The sequence below is a fragment of the Xiphophorus maculatus genome, chromosome 9, assembly GCF_002775205.1.
Source record: "Xiphophorus maculatus strain JP 163 A chromosome 9, X_maculatus-5.0-male, whole genome shotgun sequence".
NCBI classification, from domain to species: Eukaryota; Metazoa; Chordata; class Actinopteri; order Cyprinodontiformes; family Poeciliidae; genus Xiphophorus; species Xiphophorus maculatus.
Window position 1 is genome coordinate 18,093,459 of NC_036451.1, and position 23,749 is coordinate 18,117,207.

General features: G+C 39.6%; 1 protein-coding gene across 1 annotated transcript in view; it reads right to left on the reverse strand.

Annotated features, from left to right (window-relative positions):
• sema6b (semaphorin 6B) overlaps positions 1–12,503 on the reverse strand; it is a 172,679-nt gene extending 160,176 nt beyond the window's left edge. The window contains exon 1 of the mRNA XM_005795735.2: positions 11,687–12,503. The gene's annotated coding sequence lies outside the window, so the exon portion shown is untranslated. The remainder of the gene's footprint in view (positions 1–11,686) is intronic.
• Between the last annotated feature and the right edge of the window lie 11,246 nt (positions 12,504–23,749).

Here is a 23,749-nt window from a genome sequence, read left to right on the forward strand (position 1 = left end):
AGAACAAAAAGTTGTGTATAATTAATTAGGAGAAAACATATTTTAAAACTTATGACCAAAAGACCAAAAGACATGACATGCATAAATACCTAGTCATCTCCATGGATATTGTGGAAAACTCTTTATGAGCATGTTTCTATAAACTTCTCAAACCTAAAAACATTTTAAATCCAATCAAATTGGGCAGATGGCCTGCTTTGTTCCTCGACCTTTAATGAAGATGTTTGTTCACTAATATTCTCTGACAAACCTCTAATGCCTTCACAAAACATCTTCATTTGCACTTTGAGTACATGACAAACATGTGGAATCTTTTTGTTTGGTGGCTTCTCGAGATTGCTGGTTTTTATTTGGGGGTATCAGGCTGAAGGGGGCTATTATAAATGCAAAACACACTTTGGGTTTTTATTTGCCAATTATTTTGAAACAAACTTTCTTCTAGAATAATGTATTTTTCTGTTATGTAAATCCTAAGAAAAGCTATTTAACTGAGTCATTAAAGTCTAACACTTCGAAAACTAAACATAAAACGAATCATGCACAGAGCCATTTGTACAAGACTAAATATGCATCACAAAATGGTTGAGACAAAAGCTCTAAAAGATCAGCAAGATAAAAGCCTTGGGAACTTTTGCTCATGACCACTTTAGAAGATTACAAGAAAGTCTGGCTCCTTTGAAGCAAAACAAACTGAAATGAGGGGTGGCTGAGAATTCAGCAGAGCACTGTAAATAAAGATTCCATCTGAGACTGTGGAAGTGAATGCTTCCTTTACATTCCCATTTCAAGCCCTTCATTTACTCCAACACCGTTTCCCTCCAGAGATATCATGCCCCACAGTGTCCCCTCGCGCCTGCCTTGCTCAGCTACCAGAGAAGCCAGTCAAGCTCAGAGACTCAGAGAGCGATGCATCACTTGATGACATGGGCTGATAGATGCCTGACAGACTGCCAAACCCGTCGACGTGCTACATGAGTCAAGAACAAACACTCCTCCGACGTGTGTAGATGTGCTTTTGCACATGTATCCATCATCGCCATGTAGGAGGTGTGTGTATGTGGATGTGTTTTCAAAACCTGGCCTGGGTGAGAAAAACCATGCAAACTGTCCATCTTAGTTTATGGAGGAATGAAGGAGGCCAAGTCCAGACTCTGATAATGAGGAAAGTAGGAATGGAAATTAAGTTCCCCTGACTCAGGAAGAATAAAAACAATCACAAATCAATGTGTTTATATGGTGCAGTTGAACCAGATATTTACATATATTTCATGAAAACTCATTCTTTTTTTTCCCCCTCACCATCTCACATGAAAACAGACTGGGCTTCCTGTTTTAGGTCAATTAGGATTGTCAAAATCATTTTAATTGGCAACATTTTTAAATAATGGAATTTTTATTTTTTTTTTACAACTTTCTTCAAAGCCAGACGTTTATGCACACCAAGATGCCTTAAAATGTATGTGAACTTCTGAATTTGAAGAAAGTATCTAAAATTCTTCCTTTATTCTGGTATCTAATGAATAGAGATGATTTTGGTCATTCTAACTAATCTAAAACAGAAAATGTTCAAACTGATTTAATGTCAGGCAGTGGGAGGAAAAAAAGGTTACGCGCTTTTTATACATCGTGTGTAAATATCTGGTCTCGATTGAATCCGCACACACACATAGATGCACTCCCTTCCTGTCTTTTCGCCTCCTCTTTCCCACAGAAATAAATTTGTAAATGAACAAGCCCTGCTGGAAGTAAGCGGTGACGCCAGGCCCGAGCTCTGAATGTCACAGTCACTCATTGCAGTCTCCCTCTAAGTGATGCAGACAGAGCCCCATTCTCATTACCCCACCAGTCAAGCCAGGGGGCGAAAAACATTTACATGCAAATACAAATGACCCACCGGCTACCTCGAGCGCACTGGCTGCCGTGTTGTCAAAGCACGGCAATGACAGAAAATCCGCTTGCCAATCAACGGCTCCATTGTAAAAACACAAACTATAGAAGAAAGTGGTATGTGTGTAGATTATCAATTCTTTTTGTAACTTTTGATTGGTTTGTAACTTCTGCTAGTGCTCCCCATGTCCAGTGACATTAGTTTGAAAGGATTCAGACTGTGACATTACCAACTACATTAACAGATGTGTGGGGAAGAGGCTTAAAGTCCTTTCTATAAACCCAGAGAGTTTACAGATCGTCTACCATCCTCACAGGACCCACTTGTCTCTGACAGCTGTGCCTAGCACCCCATAATCAAACACTCTTTCAGTCTGAACTATTAGGAATCCAGAGCTCATAACAAATATGGGTCCGCCGTCTCACCAATGCGGTTAATAGAGGACAGATTGCTGATGGACTGGCTGGGTCTCCAGGGGTTCTGGGCAAGAGCAGATTCCTCCTGCTCGCAAGATACTTGGATCAAAAACCACCCTGCTGTCATCAGACCTGTTGCCTCCAGATGGGTCCCGGCTCTGTCCGTGTGATTCGCACTCTCAGAGAGCATGCGGCGTAGTCCTTCTCCTGCTCTTCTTCTTTCTCTAGTCCTTATTTCATCTCCCTTTTTTATCCTGACCAGCAAAAAAGAGACATCAAACCTGACCTTCTCCATCTTTTCAGCACTTCTTAAAGTCCGAGCCAACGTTCTTTTGTTCTTTAACCTTGACGCACGGCTTTTTAACTCTGTGTGAGGCTTTCATCTGAAATCATACTCATTGGCTCAGTTTCTTGGCTAAAATCCCTCCTGAGTGCGGCGTGCGCGGGGGCGTGCGAGTGCATGAGCTCACATGCTCGGTGCCAGGGAGATGAGCAGACGCACCGCACAGCAAGGCCTCTTTGATGCGGCGCAGTAGAGACCCACGGCAGGGCCGTACATTAATTGCAGCTTCTGAGCCGTTAATTTGGGAGAGTACGTTCAAGGACCCACTTTTCCTCCACTTTCCAACAGCAACAGAGGCTGAACAGGCATCCCCCTCAAGATTCATCCACTTTTTTACCTCTTCTCAAGGCCTTCTGTCGGCTAAGTGCCTCTCCGTCCATACAATTCAGCTTAATCCACAAACATGTTTTCCCCTTTTGCTTCCCCTTCTTTCTCGACCACCGTTACTGAGCAAAGGGACAGTAGGTCACAGCGTCTGCACTGTTCTCCCTCCTTCGCCAACTGGCAAGCACTCCCTGCCAAAAAGCCAGTTTTCTTTTTTTTCAGCCTGACTGATCCTCACAAGTTATTAAATGTACTGAGCTGATAATTAACTCAAATAACAAAATAAGTGGAATCGCAGCAGACATAAAGTGTGGATTACACAAACTATGAGTAGAGATCATCAACAGAAGCTAAGCTACGGGTGGCAAACAATTCCGTCAAGAGCAAAAATATGACAATGAGAGCTTTCTCATTTTGTTTTCGCAGCATCTCTACGACCATAAAACCACAGGAAAGAGCCGCTTTGGCTGAAAGTTCCCCTAAGAAATGAATCAGCTATAAAATCCGCAGCGGGATAACTGTAGTCTGCCCCGCAGGGCACGATCTCTCCAGATTCATGCTGTGCTGATGCGGGAAGTGATTCAGGATGTGTGTGGCCAGCATCTTCTCTGTTATGTCTCCCCCCAATAAGGTAATTAAACCTGCACACTTATTAGTTATGAGCTTGTCAAAAGTAGACAGGGGCCTAAAACAGAGAAAAAACATCTGGGGATATGCTGGGTCAGAAACAAGTGCTGCTATTTTTATAACACCAGAGGAAAATAATGTAATTTCTTAAGCCACAAGAAGTTCAGAAGGAATATTTTTGACAAGACAATTATTAGTTGTGCACTGAGCAAATCTGGGAGTCTTTTGGAAGTGTAGCTGAAGAAAATTTACTGTTAAAAGAAACCTACAAGATGTAGGACATGTGGGAGAATGTACAACTAGCAGTTTTACCTTACTTGCAAAATGTTATGGAAACCAGGAAACCAACACAGCACATTACCTTAAACACAACATGCCAACTGGGATCAGCATCATGCTGCTGGGGTGATTTTCATTAAAAAAAAAAAAAGAGGGAATTTGGTCATAGCTGAATGGAAAACGGATGGAGCTTAAAGAAATTATATGTTGGAGGCTGCACCAGACTGAGGAAGAAACTGAGGAAGAAAGAAATTTTGTTTGCCAAAACAAAAAATAAATTAAATATAAATTTAAAAAAAAACAGAGGGAAGTAAGATAATTTCAGTGCAACTGCTGGCATCAAATATAAAGCTCAACGGCTTAGACTTAGAGTGGATTGTTAGTGTGCAATTGTGCATGACAGCATAATATGCAAACTGCATTTAAATGTGCAGTTTGTATAAGCTTGTTGGTTATGTTGGGCCTTGTTAGAGTCCTATTTTGGTCAGAAAATGAGAGTCATTTGCCTCTGAGATTATAAACAGAGTGTTAGGATCTGTGAAAAAGAGAAACCGACCAAAAGAGAGGGTGGGGGGAATCTATGTGAATTCAAGCAAACTGACCATAAAAGACATTCAACCCACACTCACAAATTGTTAATTTGTGTCCAAGGCAGTAAACATCGGTGCCCGTCTCCATCGTGTCTACCCGTCTTTTCATTCTGACCTGTAATGCCCATGGTACGCTGCCAAGAGTTCATACACATGGAAATGTCTCTTTCCCAATGCAGAGAACACCTACCTCTCCCACTCCCTCCCTCTGGGACTTTTGTTCAGATATAGGAAAGAGACACTTTTACATACACATGAGCAGAGAGGAAGAAGCCCTGCCTGTGGAAGTACACTAAGCCTACATGGAATGCCAGTTTTTCCCCAACCAGAGTCATCTTTATTCAACAGCCACTTGGCCTTTGGTGATAGCAGCTGCATTCTCTGTTCCTGTCATACTGCACCACCTCGGGCTTACACAACATGATGCCGCTCCAACTTCTCCAAGACAATATGTCACAGTTAAAGTGCATTGGCAAAAATACTGAAATCACAGCCTTCCTTAGGAAAACAGAGGAGAGACTAGCCTTTGGCTCCTGATGAGAGCAACTGTATAAAAAAAAAGAAAAGAAAAAGAGTTTTCAAAGAAAAATGAAGGCGTGCTTATTACTGACTGCATCGAGCTTCTGTCTTTGAACTCTCATCTACTGCTTGGGCTTTGCAGTGGATGTGTAGGAAAAATGAAGACGAAAAGATGAGAGTGAAAGGAAGACGGTGCTGGAAAAAACATGTGATTAAAAGATAAAAGGGAAAGAGCAGATGATGAGGGAGCAGCATTGTGTGATTAAATGGCAGAGGTGATCCCATTGGACCACAGCCATTATTGCATTTTAATAGACGACAGGGTTGATCCTTGACCCGTTTTGAGGCAGGGGTAGTGTTTAGTGCAAACGGCTCTCCTTGATACACCTCCAACCTGCAGGGCATGTGGGCATTAGAAGTAACGTGAGCTGTGCGAGGCCTTGAAGGGTCACAAGAAATGGCTTTATTCTCCTTCCACAGCATCTCAAGCAGCAGCCTTGGGCAAACAACAACAACCAAAGCATCTGTGTGTGTGTCAAAGAGGATTTCAAAATACGAGCAGCGCAATTTAATCTACGTCTTTAATTCATACATTTCAAAGTGCTTTCCTACTTTCCCCAACAACCATGTTCCCTTCACCCAGCTGACCCCCCCCCCAAAAAATCGACCTTCAATCATCAGTTCCTCCTTTTCACCTTCTCTTTCTTCCAGCTCCACATGCTAAGTGGGAACATTGTTACGGTCAATTTGTCCCATTCAGGGTCCCGGTGGGCAGTGTCCCTGCCCTGACAACCTGCAGACAGAGACCACACTGCCTGAGAGGCCTTGACATCAAGGTCCGGAGCAAGCTTGGAATGAGGAGGAGGAGGGGGAAAAAAGCACAGGGCAGAGGAAAGAAAAGGGAGGGAGAAATTAGTGAGGAGAGGTGATGAGGGAAGTGCTGGAATGGAGACAAAATGTGTGAAGGAAAACAAGTTTGGGGGGAATGCTGCAGCAAAAGAATGCAGAGGGAAAGGAAACGAGGCCGGGGTCCCTAGTTTAATGCAGCCCCGAGATTATGCTCAGGGTTGGTTCAAAGCTGTCGATCAATCCCAGGTTTGATGCAGTAGGTGATGACAGCATTGCTTACATAGAAGAAAACCTAAATGCATGATTTATGGTTCTGCATTCATGTTCATTTGCATAGATCTAAGCTGTGTAGGAACTCTGTCAGCACAGTGGCCTGAATATAAACGCCATTCCTTAGTTTGAGACTGTGTCCAGGTCAACAGCTACAGAAGTTACCCCCAATCAGAAAGATGTCAACAGCAGTAGAGGTCACTGCAAAGAAAAACAACAAACCCTGGGTTTAAAACATAAGGCCAGTGAGGGACTTTTTAAGAGTGCCTCTGCCAGCTTCTTGGCTCTGATCGCCCAGACAGGCTTTCAATCAAAAAGCATCACCTTGAGTTTAAATACTGCACAGTCAATGGATGGTGTCTGCCGGTCAATACAGTGACATTAGCTATTTCATTAATTCAAATCAATGTGCTGCTCATTTACCTTGAAAATAATGTGATAATTTAAGGGAGACTATGCCTTAAACAGAAATGTGCATCGCTAGTCAATCAGCCTGTTTAATCAGGCTGATTGACGGTGGCGGCCAAATGCCAAGTTTAGAAAAGGAAAACCTTCAAAAATGCTTCTAAAGTGTGACAAGTGCGAGTCACCCTGCTGTTTTTAGTGGGAAGTGTTAAGTTTGGCAATAAAAATTTTGAATTATTGATGGAGATTTGGGAGGTTTTTTTATCTATAGTGGTAAAGTTACAGAACAATTAAACTGTTGTAATCTGAAAATAAATAAATAAAATGAAAGTGACAGCAAATTTAACAAACCAAGTCTTGACGAAGTTGAACACTGAACTACACACCCTCGACACAAACTTCAGATCAATGTTTACTGAATGTTTTTAATATCCCAACTTTAATGAATATGGCAAAAATGACACAAGCATTTAAAAGTTTTGAACAAATATATTCAAACATCCGCTTTTATGCAATGATTCATATTTTTGCAACAGGACATCTGATGATATTGTTTCATTTTACTTTGATTAGTCCCATCTTTTTAGGTTGTTGATATGTTTTAACTGAACTAACCATACTCAGTTAAAACAAAATTGTACTGTACAGGTTACTGACCCCTGGTTTACATGGAGGTAAAAAGACTGGGATGTCAGCAGAAAGCACAAACAAATTTGTTTCAAACAAAGACCTCAAAATGTTACCGCCAAAAGTTTTGATTTCTTTAGTCTGCTTTCAATATTGTCACATCGATCCTTAGAGGCAGACAGTCGAATGGTGGTTATCTTGCATAACTTGCCTGTCCGAAATCTGTGGAACAACTCCTAGTTAAAAAGTCAAAGCATTAATAGTAGCGGTAGAAATTACTGATATCAATCAGCTAGTGCAGCAGCTAGCTATAATGGGCCAAGGCTGGAGAGGAGACACTGCTGACCAAGCAATCACACTGATTTCTTATAGGCGAGTACGCCTGCTGTTTGGGCTCCCAGGTTTCTGAGAGGTGGTGCTACCCTCCTGTGTGATCTACAGGAGGATACTGCTTCATTGTACTTTAATAATAAATACCTGACTTGTTAATTGCTCTCATATGAAAATACATTGAAAAATTGATGGGGTAGGACTTTAGGCACATCGTCACCTTATCAGAGCTAAACCACAGTACGACTTGTCCTACCGTGTGGGAACTGCCCCAGGCCCACAGGTGAAGTTAACCCCCCGCCAATTCAGCAAAGACGAGGGATTAAGTGACTGTGTTAAGGCACCTGTTATTTCTGCACACAGGACACAACACTTGCTCCGAAGCATGAGGCCTGGAGCGGCTGTTAGCGTCAGAAGCAAGGCTCAAACAGGGCACCCATTCAACCAAGGCTGGCAGTGCTGAATCACACTCACATCGGGCCCAGACAGACTGACTCACACATGTGCACACATACAGAGTCCGTACAATACAGGAAGGCAAACAGACACAACAAGATAGACACCGACCCTTATGTTTCTCTCTGATGGACACGAACAAACTCTCACCCTGCCGTTCTCTGCCGTGTCTTTGATCCCGACCCACACACATCGACTTCTTCAAATTAATTGCCAATTCAGACTCCAGAGTCGAGACAGCGGGAATCTGTCAGGGGCCCTGTGTATGGGAAGCGATGTTGCAGATCTCCTTAAATGAGCTAACTTTATAATAAATCACTGGGCACTGCTAGCCAAGGATTAGGCAAGCTCCAGCGAGCAGTTTGTTAAGCTGCAGAGAGAAGAAGCACTGGGGATGGAGAGAGGCCCGCCAAAACTGACATCAGCTCCAGGACCTTGGAACAGTAAACCCTCCCATGCTGCCTGGTTTCTTGGGCACACATTTAGCCTTGTTATCTGAGTTCTCCGCTGACACAAAATCCCAGTGCTATTAAGCCTTTACATGGAATTATGGTGTTTGCTTCTGTAGGGGACTTTAGACTAAACAGTTATTGTCCAGAACATGAGCTCTACCCTCAGGTACCCAGTTTTTCAAAGTGCTCTCTCCTTACACTTGCCCTAAATATTTTTCTGCACCGTCTTGCCTCAACTGAGTCATTTTTCTTGGAAGGAGTAATGCTTCCTACAGTGAGGTTATTTATACATGGACCTGCACAACATTTATCCCCTCTCCTGTACATGCAGAAGAACAGCAGATAAGAATAATCACTTCTTCTAGCAAATTTCCTCACCGATTTAAGGCTCATCACTGATTCAGTGTTACTGGATATCGTATGAACCTTCAAGAGAAGCATATCAAGAAAAGCAGCTTATGTTTTCAAAGTGAAACTAAAGGGAGCCTTCAGCCGCTTTTTACTTTGGATACCCTTCCTCTTCATCTTTTCTAAGGATAGACAGTGAACATACTTCAATCTAAACTTGGCCACTAAACAAATTAGATTACCACACACAGATCATAGATCAAGTCATGTAGATTATTCCTCTTTTGTCTTTTAATTTGCTGCTTGTGATAGCACTTCTCATACAATTGCTAGGCGACGTGGGACGAGCATATCAGTGAAAGACTATTTTGTTTCTCTTTCACAGTTATCTCAAGAAAGCTGCAAAGTATAGATGATTACACAAAAATATGGTCATTTGAGGTTTCATTTAATACTTATCCCATCTCCCAGCGAGCACTTCCTTAGATCTAACGTGGTTTGCAAATGCATTCATAGCCCCTATAAACTTTTTAACATTTTGTCATTTACAACCCAAGACTTCAAAGTGTTTAGTAGGATTTTTATGTGATAAACCAACAAAAAAAACTGTGCGTAACTGCAGAGGGTAAGGAAAATAGCATATGGTTCTCCAAATGTATAATATACTGCTCAAAAAAATAAAGGGAACACTTTAAGTGCTAAACACCTGTTTAAGTGTTCCCTTTATTTTTTTGAGCAGTGTATATTAAAAGTCAATCCTTTTAGAAACTCACTGCAATTTCAGCTGAAAAACACTTTATAGTTTTACCAGCTTTGCAAAACTATAAACATTTTTGCCCATTCTCCTTTATAAATTAGCTCAAGCTCAGTGAGTCCAAATGAAAAGATTCTGGGAATGTCAGTTTTCTCTTTTTCCTATTCTTGTCTGACATTCTCAACAAGATATAGGTCTGGACTTTGACTAAATTTGATGTAAACCATTCAATCTTTAGCCAAACCTGTGATCTTTAACCAGCTTTTCTATACCTGCCAAAGAAAAGCAGGTCCAACAGCTTGACCTTGCCACCAATACGGTCACTATGTAGATGGTGAGCTCAAAATGGTTTATGATGTTGATTTCATGAATACATACAGCTACCAAAAGCTACTTACCACCTTACAAATTTTGTTTTTGTGTTTCCATCACACTTAAATATTTCACAAGATCAGGCAAAACGTCCTGCTCCACCAGGGGTCACCTCGATGTGTTCTGGGTAGTACCTATTGTTTTCTGCAAGGCAGACCTTTGCTTGTATTTTGCACTTTTACATTTTTATCTCAATTGACAAAATGATCTTCTTTCACATGTCTATTGTGTCTTAGAACAGTGGCTATTTAATTTTTGCATGATTGTCAAGGCCACATTTGTGGAGTAAAAAAATATATTCATTGTTCTGTTAGCAGATCATTCCAACTTAGATTTGGATCTATGGAGCTCCTCCAGTTTCCATGAACCTTTTGGCCGCTTCTCGTATGAATGTTCTCCTATGGTGAATGTTGTCAGTCTAGGTGAGTGGCCAAAACTATGAAGGTGCGTCATACTCTTTCCATTTTCTGATGTTGGGTGTGCTCTTTGAAATCAAAGATGGTTTAAACTGACCCCGTTTTTAAATTTCTTAACCTCATCCCTGACTTGTGCTGTGTGTTTATTTAGGGATAACAGAGCATAAGAGACAGAATACAAACTCATACCACAGTTTTCTAATTCACTATTTTTTTTTTTTACCTTTTTTTCATAACCATGCATCTTGTCCTTTTCACTTCACAACAAGGCACTACTTTATGTTGGTCATAAAAAAAACTTGAACTAAAACTAGGATGAACAAATGTGAATGCTTTTTTAAGACACTGCACCGTGTATTAATTTTAAAAAGACCAAGCCTGATCCAGCACGTCATTGCCTGATGTGAGCAGCAGGGGGAAAAGGATCCTATATGCAACCTCCAGCCGCCTCCTTGAGCTCCGCGGTTGCCAGAGCAGGCGACACCCCAGAGGAAAAGGAATTAAAGAGCCTCTTTTCCACCAAGGTTGATTGATACTGTTAAGAGTGACAGCAAGGTTAAAGGAGCTGCTGGTCTTCTATCCTCACACTGGACTGCCTCACTTTCTTTAGAAGCCTCTCTCTTGCCCCCCGTAACTCTCCACTTCTCTCCTCTCACACAAACTGGGGCTCATTTTTAAGAGAACCCTTTTCCCCTGGGGGCTTTAGTTAGTTCTCTATCTCTCTTTTCCAGTCCACAAACCTCAGCACCGGACAAAAGGCAGCTTGAAAGGCAATTTGAATTTGAAACAGAGGGGGACACAGGAAAAAATGTGCAAGTCCCAAATGGGAAAACTTGAGGCGACTTGGAGCCAGCTAGGGTAGGAGTAGGGCGTTAATCGTAAACTCTGTACAGTGTTAAGACAAGATCCTGCAGAGAAAGGAGAGGGACATGGTACAGCCTTCAGGCGTAATTATAATGGGCATTAGAGATCCGGAAGGTTGGACTGTTAAAATAGACGACAGATACGAGGAAAAACCTCCAGTGAAATTCTGCAACACACAATTTAAAAATGAAATTAAAGCTCCAATGAAGTGCGAGCTTGTCAAATTACACGGCTTCTTTAAGAAACTGAGTTTATTGGTTTCAATTGACTGTGGACAACAAAAAAATCCCCCGTCATGATATATTTGATATGTGGATGGAGAAAGCTCAAGTCTAGTTTTCAGTGCGGCTGCAAGCTACGCAGTATGAAATTGGACGCGCAGATGCCACAGATTGCACCCACTACTGACTACGAGATGAGTTGGTTCAATTTAGATAACTAGATTCCCTCCGCTAATCAATGCATCTGAAACATTAAGGCGAGGACACAGAGCGAAAGCAGCGCACCACCGGCACCACCCCAGCGCAGCCCTTCACCGGACCCCTCGGATCACTTACCTCTGATTACCAGGAGAGAAAAAGCGCCGCCGAGGCAACAACAGTATGACTCAATTGTCTCTGTCCCACTTGGTACCAAATATCCAAGCGCGATCTAGAGCCTTATCAGATCCCGCGTTGGGCTTTAGAAAGTGTCCCTTCCTGTCGCACCTGTCTCTGGCGAAGAAAAAAAAAAAGAAAGAAAAAACTGTTCGCGACATCCATAAGACAACTGTCTCAGCGGTTGGTGTGTGTCCGTACCCTCTTTCATGGGTTTCAGCATTCACATATGCACGCACACATGCACCACCTGTCCCTCCCGGTGCAGAGCAGCCCACAAAGAGCGCCTATGTGGCGCAACGACACATGGTCAGTCTCTGCTGCAATATACTCCCTCGAACCGAGATCTCAAAGTAGTCTGTAGTGGTCGGTTAAAAAAAAAGAAAGAAAATAAAAGAACAGCAAGACGGAACAATTAAAAATAAAAGGACAACACATCCGTTTGGAAATCACATCTGCCTCTTCATCCGTTGTGAGATCATGTCTCTGCTGTACCCAACAATAGTTGGTATATTTATTTCTCGCGCTGCGCACCGCCGGTGCTCTGTCTCTGCGGCGTGCTCTCCACTTCAGCTCTCAGTGTTTGGGGGGAAAACACTGCGCTCTCTCCACTTCCACGTACAGGCAGAAATCCCATTCATCGGCTGATAAAAAAAAAAAAAAAAAAAAACAGTTCCTGCTCCCTGAAGCTGAGCTCCGGAGCTTCGATGAGGTGGGAGGACCGATGGGTTAGACTCTGAGCACCAGCATCTACAGCGCTGCTGTCATCCCCGAGACGCCTGGAGACTGTTCGTGCCAAAACCTGAAGCAGAATTACGCACCGGCTGGAATGGAACTGATTAGGGACTAATTAGGGTTAATTGGGAGTGTTGGCGTTGCCAAAAATATCACCCACGTCAAAGTTAGGTTAAACACGTGTGGACTCTTTTGGAGACCTGAAATACTTTAGGTTAATTTTAGTAAAAACTAAGACACAGCTTAACCAGGAAACTTGGGTGTACCATCTATTTTAGGCTGATTACAATGAATTTCACATTTCAAATCTGAAAATTGAAGGGAAAATCAATGGTTTTCAAAATTTTTTATATTAAAAATATAAATGAGTGTGTTACCTTTTCATTCAACCTTTGTAATTATTGTAGCAGTAATTTTTTTTTTTTTTTGCATGCCATACTTTTTTAGCATCTTTGGACACCAAATTTTATGACTTACCCCAGAATTTTTGATGAATTTATGTTAGAACTTTGACTTGGTCATCCTAACAGATGAATGCACTTTGATTTAACCATTTATGGAGTCCTGGTTGAATATTTAAGATGGTTATTAATTTTTGCAGCATCCCAGTGCTTTTCAGCTGGTATTGCCCTGAATTTAGCATTGTACATCCCCACATCAACCCTAACCACCTTTCCTGTCCCCGCTGCAGAAAAGCATCTCCACAGCAAGATGTTGCTATCACCATGTTTCATTGTCAGGATGCTGTGTCCCAGTTGATGTGAGGAATCAGTTTAGCATTTAGCATGTTGGTCACAAGAGTCTTTTTAGTCTTATCTGACCATACCACATTCTTTTACATGTTAAATGTCTTCCATACGGCTTGCGGCAACACTTGATTACCAACATGTTTATCAATTATTAAATGTTTCTATTGTCAATCTTCAATTTATCAGGAACAGCAGAATAGAAGTGTTTTGACACATGAACTCTTTTTCATTCTCTCCCATCGTTCCCCCAACTTTAACAAACTCAAAGGTCCTTCTGATCTGACGTCATATAATTATTTATCTGCTGTTGTTGAGCTCAATCTTTAAAAATTTGGACCTAAAAACTAAAGATGACTAGTGAGGACTAGAACGTATGGATTTTGTTACATTTATGAGAAGTGGAGAATTTCACTAAAGTGAGAAAGTGGAAATTACAAAATTACAAACCACAGCTAAAAAACACAATTCTGGCATCAATATTGAACAATTCAGCCCAACTTTGACTGGCCTATGTTTGTTCTTTACTTCGCATTGATTGTTTAAAACACAATTTGATATTTCTGAAGCTTTTATTTTGTCTGCAAGAAAAAAAAAACATTCAAAAAGAGCATTCTCTGCGTTTTCTTGGCATTTGGAGTGTGGAAAGAACCAAGTCAAATTTTGAAGTACATGTGGTCAAATCCAGCAGGCTTCTGAAAAAACAGTAGCAGCCTTGTAGTTAAGAAGAATGCAACCACCATTTTCAGGACTCCCTCATCTCAAGTCCCAGCTCTCTCTTGTCTTTTTCTGGTTCATAAATTTGTTTATTTCATGCCCTAACGCCTAAACCAACCTTAACCTCTACATCTAATTCTGACCCATTCCCAAAAGAGACCAGGGTGAAAATAGAAAACTCCTTCAGCATGAAACCGACAGATAGTATATCAGCCAGATAAGAAATAAACTGCCACAACCAACACCTTTTTGACATATTTGACATATGACACCTGGGCAGCTGCCCAGATCAGCATTGGCCAGAAGTACCAGATAGGGGAAAAAAAGATATTTACCCTTCAGTTTCAGTTTATGCTTGTGTAGCCCATTCAGAGTTGTTTGCATTGTACCCCTCACAAGAAACTTTAACCATTTTCTGCAGCTTGATTAAACGGAGTGACAGAAGGAGGGGCTCACATATGGTGCCATTCTTGCAGGAAATACTATAGCAGCTTCTGTCATGATGACTGATTAATAAAAATCACTTGGTTGTATTTAGTCAACGTTTGACTGAGCCAATGTATTCACTTAAATTTTACAGGATCTTTAGGTAGAGATTTTAGTTGATGTTGGAATTTAGCAAATACTGAACACTGAAAAAAAAAATATATATATATATATATGGTTAATGATTATTAAAAAAGGAATTCAGTTTCCTGATGGACTGTGTCAAAATTTATATATATATATATATATATATATATATATATATATATATATATATATATATATATATATATATATATATATATATATATATATATATACCCATAAGGGTAATTTAAGTGGATAAGTCTGGTGCTTCATGTGCAAAAGCAGTCAACAGCCCACTGGACCCTTCCATCAAATTGCAGAAGCCACTTTTAAGATTTGATGTATGAATAATTAATATCTGAAATAATGACTACGACTGGCTGAAGGCTCCTGTGCCTAGTGCTCCCTTCACAATCCCAACAAATCTGCTCCACTGCAGCCTGTCAGCCTTCAGACAAGCTGCAGATCAGCTGTGGTAAATCAGACAGCTCAGCCTCTGTGTGTGTGTGGGAGGACACAGCAAAAAGCAAACAAGAAAACCGCACCATATATCATCTAACCTAACATAATGACCTACTCATTATATGCATGCATGATTTTTTTAGTCATGCAGCAAGAAACAAACTTCAAAAGTCTTAAATGTGAAGTTGATTAAATGTCCCATTCTTGTCTGACTTTCATATTTTTGGAGGACATTGTTTTGTTGTTAAGTATTTGGTAGCCCCCCCTCTTATCTTTATTTACACAGGCAACATTCTGTGTTCCCAAGCAGTGTAATACTCATTAACATTATTCATCCAGCTTATCGCCAAATACCACCTCTAACTTTGCCACTTCTACAATTACAACTTAAAACAGAAACTGCATTATGGCAGAAAAAACATGCTGAGAACAGAAGACACCTCTTTTTGGCAGTGGCATCGTCATTCAGGCCCCATAAAACTGTGGAATATTGGTGAGCTCTTTCTCCTTCCTTGAATTCTGCTTTCACCTGAATGTCTCGTTTGTCTGCAAGAACTTAAACCAATAGGTTTTTTTTCCTTTTCACAAGATGCTGCCAATGGAGCTTCTCAGGTCATAATAAGCATGACCAAAAAAGAAGAGACATTTCCATTTTTCTGGAGGGTTTTATAGAGTATATTCACAACTAAAAGACTGCTCAAAGAACTGATCATAGAGACAATATAGTTAGGGACTTTTTATTCCATTTTAAATATTGAGTGCATTTTTTACCCAAGATTAATAGCTTGTCAAACCAATAGCTTTGTGCAGTTGGTAATACGGTTTTAGGTTCAAATCCGTCCCTTAACCTTTTTGAAGTTGTCCTTTTTATTGAGTAACAAAAGATAACAAGTGTGACCAGATATAATTCTTAATTTGTTTTTTTAAGGAAGGGGAAAAGTTTGCAAAAACTAACCCAAGTCTGGTGGTTTTTGAAATCATGTATTTTAAAAACTGGGACATTCACACTGGTAACCTACCTATGCCATGATAAAGAACTGGAAAAAAACAAAATCAGTCAATTGTGTCAAACTAAATCAACCTGCCGTGTTAAATCAACCTCAGGCACATTTTGGTCTCTGGCCAAATTGGTTTGTTTTTAACTTAACAGTTTTTAAAATACAAGATGTGTTCCTGTCTACACTCCTGTAGATGTTGCATTTATATAAGCAAGAATTGATGTGTTAAAGTTTGACCAGTCTCACCTTTTGGCCACAGATTTGGTAATTTCTCCTAACCAAAAGCATGTTTCTAAAAAATTAGTATAAAAGTGACTTCATATTTGTGGAGGGGTTTTATTAAAGTTTCTTTCATGACATCACATTTCCTTTGAAACCACATTCCTCTGAAGTTTGTGGAGATTAAAAATATTGTCTAGAAGAAGAAGTGATAGTATGATTTAAGCTTGGAACAAGCTCAGAGATTAAATGTGAAGTGGATAGAATGAATTTGCATCAAATCAAAATCCTAAAAAAAAAAAACTCAAACAGCACTTAGATGGAATATCCCTGCTGTGCTACTAATAAATGCAAGAGGTGCAGAGGAACTTCAACAGTCATTCTTAATATTCATAAAAATACTTCTGAAAATGTACTCTTCTACTAGAGCTATCCAGAGTTCTGTTCTTTTCTCAAAATCCCCAGATTAGCATTACTATTCTGTTTCTGCTACTTTGCATAAAAATTCTGAGCTACGTTCAACAAAAGAACTTTGCCGTTTCATCTCCTGTCAAAGTCTGTGTGCCGACAGTAAATAAATAAAGAAGTTCTCATTTTGTTCATGCTTTTTCTTTCATCCTACTTGTGTGTTGTAGCAACCAGGCAGCGGACCTGATTATAATTAGGAAAAAAATAAGGAGAAAGGGCTGACACAAGAAAGTAAACAAAACACAACAGAAGCCACAACCTTTGATGGTTTATGAACTTTGTAATCATTCAATAACATGGGGGAAGCTAAGCTGAGGAGCCTCATTGTGTATATGTGACTTGGGGTACGAGAGGAAATGTTGATGCGGGTTGAGATAAAGTCTTCAATCTTCTATATTAGAAGAAATATGTATGTAAAATAAAGACACTAACTCTCTAGTGCAGGGGTCTCAAACTCTAGTCCTCAAGGGCCGCAGACCTACAGTTTGTAGATGTGCCACTGGTACAAAACACTGCAATGGAATGGCTTAATTACCTCCTCCTGTAGATCAGTTCTCTGAGCCTTGCTAATTACCTAATTATTCTATTCAGGTGTGGTGCAGCAGAGGCACATCTAAAAGTTGCAGGACTGTGGCCCTCGAGGACTGGAGTTTGAGACCCCTGCTCTAGTGTGAGCACTTTTGTCTCTCTACAGTAATCACATGGTTCACTAACAAGACACACAAAGAGAGACAGAGACGGAGACAGGGTATTGAGCTCATGTGATCAGATGCCGGCTCAGCTCCCATTCTGACTCGTGAAATAATTTCATTTAGTGGAACCACATTTTAGTATTTAAGTCAAATTCCTTCGTTTTCCGAAGAAGGGTTAAGGTTAGGGTTAGTGAAACAGTTTCTAAACACCTCAGTTTGATCCATGTGAGTTGTAGCTTTAGACATAAACTGGCTCTGGAGATGGGCACTAAATTCATGGCAATTAGGAAAACAATGTTGCACAACTTGTTACTGATATACTGTGAATATGTAATATGTGGTTAAATTACACACAGATGACTATGTTTACTAATAAGGTGATTCTGTAGAAAACTGGTATCACTGAACTTTGTTTAGAGATATGAGGGCTAAAAGGATTGAATACAAAATTAGCCAACCTTTTCAGATCTTTGTCTGTAATGTTCCTTCTGTTTCTCAATTTTGTACTGTTTTATGTTTAGTTATCCATTCAATCTCCATTAAATACATTAAAATTTATGCTAATAATATGAAGACATATTAAAAAGTTTTAAGCGATGTAAATCCTTTTGCAAGGCATTTTAAATTTAAAATAAAAAGTAATTAAATAAATTCCGTGCTGGATTTAAATTCTCTGTGTTCAAAGATCTGACCCCAAAAAAGGAAGACATGAAAACTGATGATGTGAATGTTATTGATGCATTATCCTTGTTTTCCTTCGCATGTTGTTTTATCTCTTCTTCTGTAGTTAAATTTAGTTACTCATTTCCTGTCAGCTTGTTTAAATCAAAAATAAACTGTCTGTGTGTGCACAAAGATGCACAAATATAACATGAACCTAATCCAAAGGGCAAACAGTAAACTTGTTATGTTTCTCCTGTTTAACAGCCTCCATTTATGAAAAAAAAATACAATTTTGAATCTACTTACCTCTTTTTAGCTTATTATTACACAGTCAATAGCCTAAGCTTTAACCCCTCGGTTGTTCTCGTGGTACATATATGCAGAGTGGTTCCTCGCAAGTAAACAAATGCACTAGATTAATTTACCCAATTTTCCAGACTGACCTCATGCAAGCTGGTAGCCACATGAGTAAAATTAGCTTCAGCTCTCTGTGTGTGAGCAGTTGCATATTAATACAGATCGCAAAGGCAGAGAGCTCATTGGTAAATGGCTCTTATTCTCAGCATGGCATGTAAACAGCGAAGCAATCAGGGTGTAGAAGTAATCCTTTAGTCAGAGCAAGAGAGTCCCTTTTCATTAATGATGGATGTTTGCTCTATATTTGAGACTTTGTGGAACTGGCAGTAATGTTACATTGCACAGGTTAATACATATCATCCTATTTGCTTTGACTTAAACATATACATCTTGTTAGCTCATTCATAAGAAGTTAATAGACTAACATTTTATGATCTACACATATACTTAATGATCCTCACACAAAATAATACTTTATCGCTTAGTTGTAAGATATTTTGTGAAGTATTGTCGTGATACAGATTTTTTTGTTTTTTACTTTCTTGCCACAGTGACATGTGACTGGACATACTTCTTTATGATTTTATGGTAGAGAACAAACTTCACGGTTCTTTAAACTACATTGACATTTTAGTGTTGCGAAGCAGCAAGGCATTCCCAGACCATTGCACCACAACCTCCATGTTTAATAGTTGGTGTGATGTTCTATTTCTGAAAAGCTACTTTAGGACCCACACCCAAACAAGTCCACTTTTGTTTTAGCAGTCCACAGGACATTTTCCTAAAAGTCCAGGGCATTATCAAGATGTTTTGGATTTTTCTGGGAAAATATGAAATGGCTCTTTGTGCTACTTTTATACACTGGTCATTTTTGTCTTGGAACTGTTCCGTGGATGTTTTTACTAAGCTTTCTTGCTGCGTAATCATGAATACTGAGCGAGGAAAGTGAGAACTGTAGTGCTCTATAGATATTGATCTGTTGTAATTTCAGTGTAATTTTGGTACTAGCCACACCTGGGAAGGTACCAGTGGTTTCATGTTTTCTTAATTTATGGACAAATGCTTTCACTGTTATTGGTTGAAGTCCCAAAACTTTAGAAAATGCATTGTAATTCTTTCCAGACTGATTTTGTTTCTCATCTGTTGTTAAATTTCATTAGATCAGCAAATTAGATTATTTATGGCCTATTTGATGCTGTTAGACAGTTCCTATTAATAATTATTTAATATGTTGATAGTCTGGTAGTAATCAGGCCTTTGTGTGTCTCAAGGGGGGGATGCAGCTTTGAGTTTTCTTCCTTAAAAGTAACCACATTTCGCTGTAACAATAGACTTTATTTGAGAAACATTTATTTAGATGTAAAAACAATACAGTGATAATGTAGGCTGTTTAGTTTTTATAAAATAAATATTGTCACATGTTGTTTACACTGCAATGCATTCTGGGTAAATGAGGTAAGCTTGGTCCGATTGCGGTAACTGTCCAGCCAAAACATCGCTAAGCCTTTCCAATTTGAAACAGAGAGAGTCGAAATTAATGGGAATGTAAAAAAAAGAAAAAAGGAATGAGGATGAGGAGGACCAAACGGAGGAAGAGGAAAGAGTTGGCTGAAGAAGCTGGTGTTTGTGCTGCTGCTGCCACCTTCGACTTCATAAATGAAACAATGAATGACCCTTGCCTCTGGTGGACTGTGTGATCCGGTAAGTAGTTCTGTAGTTCTGTGTGTGGTCCGGTAACAGCTGTTTAGGGTTCGGCGGCAGTAGGAATAGTTCCGTTATCATTTCCGACACTTCCTAGCGCTGCCTGCCGTCAATGTTTCTCCCAGCGTCTCTCGCTCTCTGAACCACCAGCGGTGGTGTTTAGGTGCTTAGTGGATAAAAAAAAACTGTGGGCAAGGCATTTGGTTTTAGCTTGCAAAGGTAACGATATGTCTTAGAGCCTTTATCAGTTGTTTGTACAAATAACTCAAAGTCTGCATGTTCATATTGAAGGGATTGAGTGCGTTGGGTGTCCCAATTCTCCACATCCGGCCTTCGCCCCGCCCCTTTTTGGTCCTGTTTCCGCCTTTCTGCTAAATTCACATCCAGTTCCTTCTCCATCCAGGCGGACTTCGGTAAAGTGTATTACCCACAATCCATCGCAGCATGTTACGTTTTCAGTTAAAAGGTGAGAATATGGCAATGTTTGTTTTCTTTTGTTGCTTTGTTGTTCTCTTTTTTGTCTTTATTTAAAATTAAAAGAAAATATTATGACAAAGCACACATCAGTGACAAAAAAAAAAGTTTGATGTGATGAACTGGGCATAAAAAAAGAAAAAAAAATAGTTACAAACGAACCGCAAAGAAAGTAAATCTGAAAATGTTACAAATGCAAGAGGAATTTCAAATCTTAAATGAAGCTATTAACACATTGGTATAAAAATAGGCTTTTGTGATGTTGCAACATTTAAGCACTTAAATAAAATTATTTCACTTTAAAAATGGAGGTGATTTTTAGAAAGCGGCATTTGTGAATAAAAACTTAGAGGATTAAACTGTTAATATCATAATTTAACTCTTCATCCTCAGCTAGCAGACCAAATTGTACTAAATCAAAACTGAAAAGTGGAATAGATTTCTTGTTCTAGATCCAGTTTTGAAAATCTGTTTTAAAACATTAATGAAGTTACAATTGAAAAATGGTGTATTGTCTCAGTCACAAAAGCGCTCAGGAATTGACAGCTGTCAATCTAAAACAGGCAATTAATGAAACATTCAGAGTTAATGCCAGAAAAAGAAGAACATAACTACTAAGAAGAGATTTAGAGTATAAAATTTAAAACATTTAAAGAAATTAATTAACATTGGATAGATCCACTACGAGAGGCAAATAAGGATATGTAGCAGAATGGATAAATAGTTGATTTATGCACTTTAACTTACCCTTCAAGGTTAAAACAGGTAGCGAAACATCATAGCCTTTAGTGTGATGACAAGTTTGTGTTTTTCTGTCAAAACTCATACTATCTCAACACTAAGGAACCATGCATTTTTCAATGGGAGAGACACATTTTCTCTCCACCTCCTTTGAGTCAACTGATTCAATGTCAGGGCCCCGGGGTGAACCAGGCTCTCTAAAATAAACAGTGGAGACCCAAAGAAACACATTGACAGCTGTGGGTATTAAAGAAGCCACAGTGATTAAACACAGCACTAGGAAAATGGAGCCTGTTGGTGATGGTGGGAGATGGTTCGCTTGTTGTTGATGTAGCTTTTTAGTTTGTGTGTTACATATATGGGTTCTGCTGTTTTCTAGGTCCCCTGGCAGTGCCTACAAATCTTTTAGATTATATACTTCAAGGTTTGCAAGAGGTTAGCCACAAATCACCTTTTTTAATATCCTTTAAGCTGAAGGCACAAAAGTCGTAAAAGGTCTGCAGCCAGTTAGGTTTTCCTCTCTAGATAATTTTAAAGATTAAAGACGGAAGGTGATTTAATGTCTTTTATGAGCTTTCATTTCACTCTTCCACTTTTTAATGAACATACAGGACCTCCTTATGGTTCGGGTTGCAGAGACAGAGCATATAGTTAATTACATGCATTCTGTGCTTGAGGTTGAGAACATATTCAATGCACGGGAAAAAATATTAAATTACATTCTCATATATATACAAAATCTCAGAATTAACAGGAAAATATCAATAATAAAAGAAGCCTGACCTGATGTATGTCTGTAGTACGTCTGCGGAAATGATATACCTTAATAATCAGCATCTTCAGTATCTGCTCTCATCATCCTTGGGGGGGTCAAAGATGCAGTCTGCTTTTGAGAGTCTTCCCACCAAAGGACAAAGCAGGCAACTCAGTAGGAAATGTGCTTTTTTTCCCCTGTCATCTCTTCAAATAGTACAGCAACAACCATGTGTGAGGAGCTATGGACAAGAGAAAGGAAACATTCAGAGTTACCTGGAAATGATGGTCTAACAGCATGTGAACAAGGTATTTCAAACTAAAGGGTTGTGTGTCTGCTAGAATGGCCCATTTGCACTGACACTCTGCAGGGAACTGCACTATTCTCCAGGATTTCACCTCAGGGTCAAGTTGTCATGTACACTGCTGGCTTTGCTGGACTGGGTTGTGTTTTGGTGAGGGTCAACATTTTTGGAGAATTGTTTGAAAATCTAAATCAAGAAATATTCTTGATGCTAAATGAATAGATTTTTCAACTGTAATGGTATTAGGATTTAGGGACATTGCAGTCCCAAATGAAAATGTTTTCTCAGTGAATGCGTAGATGAGAAAATGTTTAAATATTTATTTTTAACAATTGACATGATAAATTTAAATCTGTCATCATCGTAAAGTAACAGAGCTTGTCTAGTTTCAGGTCATTAGTGTATTAAATACATGATAACTTCATACATCCTCTCAAATAAACATGAAAGATTTTATTGCTTCGGGCCTGCTGTCAGAAAAAATAACTTATGCTCTTTCAGATATATGTTCAAGAACTTAATGGCTTTTGTAGTAAAGGACTCATCTTTTCTGTTTCCTGAGGGCTTGTGGGAGAGAAGATCTCCTCCTTACTAATGTTAGAGAGTAGTCATGCAAATCGGAGGTTCCCACACATTGTCTTCTGTTCATGTCTCCACATGATGGTAACACTGACAATACGACCAGAACATCTAAGAAAGGGATAATGGCTTTCTACAAATCATTCCCTGATCATCTGGGTCAAGCGAATCTGTTTTTCAAAACTGCTTTGTTTTGTCTTTTTTAATAACTCTCTATGTATAAGTACCTAAGACAACACATTTTCCACTTAAACTCCTAGGACCTTGTGTTTCATTATCAAGGATTCTTTAATATCCAAGTTTGCCTAACAAAACTAAATTGCCACATCCTCTTCCTAAGAGCAAAGCCTCATCCTTTGACAGAGAGAGATAAGGCACAGGCCTCTTTTGGCTGCCAGCTTGATGAGAGACGCAAGTTCCAAAAGACAGGGAGACTGCTGTTTCTCCTCAGACAGCAGACATAGTGAGGGCATTATTATATACCAACTAAATTGTTACCAAGTAATTCTTATAAGTAGTTAGTTAGTTAGTTAGTTAGTTAGTTAGTTAGTTAGTTAGTTAGTTAGTTAGTTAGTTAGTTAGTTAGTTAGTTAGTTAGTTAGTTAGTTAGTTAGTTAGTTAGTTAGTGACCTGTCTAGGGTGTACCCCGGCTCCCCCCCGAAACGTTGGCTGGAGATAGGCACCAGCAATCCTCCCAATCCCACTAGGGACAAGGGTGTTAGAAAATGGCTGGCTGGCTGGCTGGCTGGCTGGCTGGCTGGATGGATGGATGGATGGATGGATGGATGGGTGGATGGATGGATGGATGGATGGATGGATGGTTAGTTAGGTGTCTATTTGT